The following is a 5267-nucleotide window of genomic DNA, read 5'->3' as shown; positions in this document are numbered from 1 at the left end:
ATCCGTCAGCTTGCGATTGGACAAACGGCCGACATATTCGACGAATACCTCCACATCGGAGACACCACTGGGCGCATGTGCTTGCTCAACTTCTGCAGAGGCGTCCGGGTAGCCTTCAGTGACGAATTTCTCCGGAGGCCAAGCACGGACGATTGTCAGTTCCTCCTCAACCTGCACGAACAAGTGCACGGATTCCCCGGGATGCTAGGCAGTGTCGATTGCATGCATTGGCAATGGAAGAATTGCCTGGTGGCTTGGAGGAGGTCCTACACGAGCGGCCACAAAGGAACCCACCCAACCGTTGTACTCGAGGCCGTTGCCCACTACCGGCTTTGGATCTGGCACGCGTACTTCGGGGTCCCTGGCTTGAACAACGACGTAAACGTGCTCCACCAGTCCGATCTCTTTACCGAAGTTTTGGATGGTAAAGCGCCGGCCATCAACTTCGTCGCCAACAACCGGCTGTATAAAATGAGGTACTATCTCGCCGATGGCATTTACCCGAAGTGGCCGACCTTCGTGAAGACGTGCAGCAGGCCTTCGAACCCAAAGCAGGCTCTTTTTTGCGCAGAAGCAGGAGGCTGGGCGCAAGGATGTAGAGATGGCGTTCGAGGTTCTCCAAGCGCGCTTCAACATCATCAAAGCCCCGGCTCGTTCGTGGTTCATGGAGAGCATGGTCGACATCATGTATACGTGCATACTCTTGCACAACATGATTGTCCGAGACGAAGGACCCGATGCTGGAAATTGGTTCGACCCCGAATCCCCCGGAAGCTCAACCGCAAGTAGTCCGCCGCGAAGTGGAGCGCATCCGTCTATACATGAACGGTTGGTTATTTGGGCAAGGACACGCGACTCTAGCGCCCACACCCAACTCCAAGAGGATTTAATTGAGCACATTTGGGAAAACTTTGGCGGAGAAGATTAAATTATGTCATTTTTATTTTTTTAGAATTTTAATTATGTCTTTTTTTCTTTTTTTTTTTAAGTTTAAGTTGTAATGTTGTTTTAATTTTAATGAATTGTGTTTGTTTAAATTTAATTGGGTTGTAAAAAAAATAAAAAATAAAATTGAATGAATAGTAATTAAGGACGGAATAAGGGACGGTTAAGGGACGGAGCGTTGCAGGTTCCGTCCCTTAGTTAAGGGATGGAGGAAAAAAGATAGTGGGGCCCTTAAATAGTGGTCAAATAGTAGTTAAGGGACGGTATAGAGACAGCGTAGTGGATGGTCTTACTCCTATAAAGGTAAACATCAGGTTTGTACCAATCTTGTTTTTTAATTACCTTAAACATCTGGAAAAAACCACAAATTACAGAGTGGTCAGAGAAAAGGCAGAAACAGAAGCCAATAAGAAGTGGAAATGAATTAAGGGCATCAGCAGTGGGGCGCCCTAAGGCGCCCCACGTCATCAGTTTTATCCTCCTTCCCCCCACCTGCAGTGGGGCGCCCTATGGCGCGCCACATCATCATTTTATTGTTTTATTTAATTAATTTAAATGTTTTCAAATAACAAGTAACGAGTAAATAAAAAACGTCTAAATAACAAATGGCGACGCATTAATACAAAAAAGTTACACCATTCAACTTACAAAAAAAAAACAACTAAGTCGGTGCAATTCCCAACTTCCGACGCAGCTCATCGATTAACGCCCGGAGATATTCGGCTTCGTCGGGGTCGGTACACTTCTTGAGGGCCTTGTACGTCTGCAATAACGTCCTCGCCATCGACGCTGTTGCCAACGACTTAAACGCGGTGGCCGTCTGGGTCGGGAGCGTTTCCGGGAACGGAGATGGGTTTGCAGCGGTCGAGGATGAGGTCGCGGCCGCCCAGTGTTGTTAGGGTCGCGGGGCGCCCCGGGGCGATGAGGGGGGACCCCGGGTCGCGGGGCGATGGGGCGACGGGGCGAGAGACCCACGAATCGGGGCACCAGAATAGCCGAATGATGATTATATTTATATCTCTTTTATAAGTTTGTTGCTTGAATGTTTATCACATCAAATAAATCTACATACATCATTACTCCATATTAAATATTAAAAAAAAGAAGAAGAAGATTAGACGAAAAATATAAATTTTTAAACAACATTACATAACTAAATAACTGAATTTATTATAAAAAATCATCAAAGTTCCAAAATGATCCGTAGAAAGTTGCATGTAAGTTTATGTCTGGTATCCGAATCACCTCTTGCATATTTCCTAGCCGGGTCTTGAGACATTTTGTATAAAAATGATCTGTAGAAAGAAACAATCATTTATTTATAATATTGCTATTGATAAAAAAACTAATAAAACTAATAATTATTTTTATTCATCCGACATGACCTCGTGAACAAGTGCTTTAAAAAAACAAAAAAGGCCAAGAAACATGTTGTAAAAAATGGAATATGAGAGAAAAAAGTTAGAAAAAAGTAACACATAATTGCTTTGCTTCACGGAAGCATCTGTAAATTTTTATCTCTCTCTTGCTTTGCTTCACGGAAGCTAACACAATTTATAGAATATTTAATCCTGACACCTTTTTTTATTATTCAAATCAAAACTCAACAAACTAATTATGGGATTTTGGACAAGATTACACCTGTACCAACTCTCATTCTCCTCTTGCCAAATCATGTTCAACCTCTACACTCATTTTTTTTCACAAACCCCGATGCAAGAAAGATAAAAAGCCAAACTTTAATTTGAACCCAAGAAAAACGATGGAAAATAGGAGAATACAGAAAAACTTTGATGCTCGTACATGTAGATAAACCTTGAGAATCTGGACGTCGAGTCGTCGAAGGAGTGGTGGCTGAAGAATAAAGTGATTTTTGCTTTTTCTGAAGAAGACCCACCGAAGGAGTGGTGGCTGATGAAGAAGAAAGGAGAAGAAAAAATCGGCTCGCTCCACGGCGACCCAGACGGCCCAGGCGACCCACGGCGACCCAGGCGACCAAGGCGCGCCCCACCGTCGCTCCACGGATCTCGCACGACCCCGCCGCATCGGGGCGAGGTCGGTCTCGACCCTTGCGACCCGCGACCCAAGCGCGCTCGGGGCGCGATTTTAACAACACTGCGGCCGCCTTCCCCTTGTCCTTCGCAGCCTTGACGCCGGGCGGACGCCTGGACGACACCGGTGTGCCGGAACTCCCTTCATCCACGTACGTCCGGTTGAGGTCAACCGGGTGATTGCCGCTGCCGCTGCCGCTGCCGCTGCTCGTGTAATCACCAGCTTCGGTGGTCTTCGTCCTCTTCGACGCACCAGTGTGCAGAATTCCACCTTGGAACTTCTGCTTGTCCCTCAAGAGCGCCCAGATGGCCTCGTGCTTGAAGTCGCCGTACATCGACCGGTACGACAACAGCGCTTTAGCGCGCACGTCGCTCAAGCTCTCGCCGCTCCCCTGTGCCCGCGTGATCTTCTCGAACTCCGCCGCGTACAAGTTCACTTGCTTCTTCACTTGATCCCAGTGCTTGCGGAGTTGCTCACGGTTGCGCTTGTACGCGGTCGGCGGCTTGGCCTCATTGTAGAGGCCGGCGATGCGCTCCCAGTACGCGCCCTGCCTCTGGTTGTTTGCGAAAATCGGGACTTCGGATATATCTACCCAACACCGGGCCAAAATGAGGGTTTCGTCGTCGGTGTAGTTCGTACGGCCGGGGGTGCACTCATCGCAATTTCCGGGAGGCGGCAACTTCTGCGCCCGCTGCTGGTTCCGCTTCTTTTTGGCTGGGGTGGAAGCGGTCGCGGCGAGTTCGGGATCGGCCGCTGCGGCGTCACGGCGGGAGGGAGCGCTTGGTCGGTTTGGAGACGGCTCCATGTCAGACAACCCGTACGATTCCGTACTGAAATCGGGATAGTACTGGGTGTCGGCGTCGAACGAACGATATTCACCGGGTTCTGTACCCGGCCAACGCGCCTCTCCGCTAAACATAGGACTATTGGGACTTGAATCCATTTCGTAGTAATTATGTAAATGTAATAAGTTTCGAAAGTGAAATCGTGAAATGAAATTAAAAATGAACTCTATTTATAAAAAAACGAAACAGCATGACATCGTCTGCGTCGATCGTCCACGTAGCCCACAGTGGGCCGGACGATGGCGCGGACGATGGCCTATCGTCCGCGTAGGCCGCAATGGGGCGGACGATGGGCATCGTCCGCGCTATACTCCGCGCCCTTAGTATAGGGCGCGACGATCGTCCGCGGCCTATGTCACGCACCCGCAATGGGGCGGACGATGGCGGGCGCGGACTATGCGCGCCATCTGGAGTGCCATCGTCCGCCCCATTGCGGATGACCTAATAGTGCAGCAAATCACATTGGCCATAATCCATTCCGGCAACATGAAATTCGAACAGAGCTCATGAACTTGATCAGCAGGTCCGATTATCCATTCTCTGTTTCATTACTATTTGACCATAAGCACATAAACTCACACAAGCAATGCCATGCCATTTCCTATTCTGTTGAATTGGCTATTCTCTATTTCCTCACTATTTGAATATGAGGCACACTCCAGTGCATTCAACCTAATTAAATCCTATTGAGGGTTCATAAAAAACCCTAATTAGAAATTGGTGGGGTGGATGTGCAGTGCGTTTGGATGAACACAAGTTTTTGCCACTGAGCATAACCATCTAAACAACTTAATAAATATCTAACTTTAGTAAATTAACTAGCTTCAAAATCAATAGATATGCCAGGTTAGAATAATTGTTGAACTATCAGAATCACTGACACAACAAATGCAAGCCAAGAAACATGTGGATCGCACATCAGAATGCAAATAGCCATCCATTTAACAAGAAAACTCGACGTATGAGGAAGAGGAAACCACAACAGCAAAATGGACAACCAGCTAGCACGAGGAACAACAAAAAAAAAGCTGAATTCACCTTAGCAGCGAGTGATTGATGAGTTTATCGAGGTTTTCGTTTTCGTCTTTGAATCGCTTCAAGCCTAATATAACGAAGAGCGCTTCCTTCCCGATGAGCTTTTTCCCTCTCCACAACGGACCTCTCGGCCTGTCGCCGTCCAATTTCGTCCGAAAAGCATTGGCGATGGTTGATTGTAGTGGAATTGGAGATAATAGAAGAGGAGTTATGGAGCTACGCAGGGATTCCGAGAAAAAGGAGTGATTGGATAAGGGCATCACAGTGGGGCGCACGATAGACCGCCCAATGCCTCGGGCGCGCCATCGTCTGCCACTGTGGGTGCGCGGACGATGCGTCGTCCTCGCCCTAAACTTAGTCCGCGAACGAAGCGCGGACGATAGAGTATCG

The 5267-nt window shown here is 47.9% G+C and overlaps 1 long non-coding RNA gene across 1 annotated transcript; it reads right to left on the bottom strand.

Annotated features, from left to right (window-relative positions):
- Positions 1–2036: 2036 nt before the first annotated feature.
- Positions 2037–5058, bottom strand: LOC121811654. The gene is made up of 2 exons (XR_006052742.1): positions 4881–5058; positions 2037–2240 (listed from the first exon to the last, which is right to left on the bottom strand). It is a non-coding gene; the product is annotated as an uncharacterized LOC121811654 (long non-coding RNA).
- Between the last annotated feature and the right edge of the window lie 209 nt (positions 5059–5267).

Source organism: Salvia splendens, chromosome 7 (assembly GCF_004379255.2).
Source record: "Salvia splendens isolate huo1 chromosome 7, SspV2, whole genome shotgun sequence".
NCBI lineage: Eukaryota > Viridiplantae > Streptophyta > Magnoliopsida > Lamiales > Lamiaceae > Salvia > Salvia splendens.
This window is presented reverse-complemented; position numbering and strand designations above follow the sequence as displayed.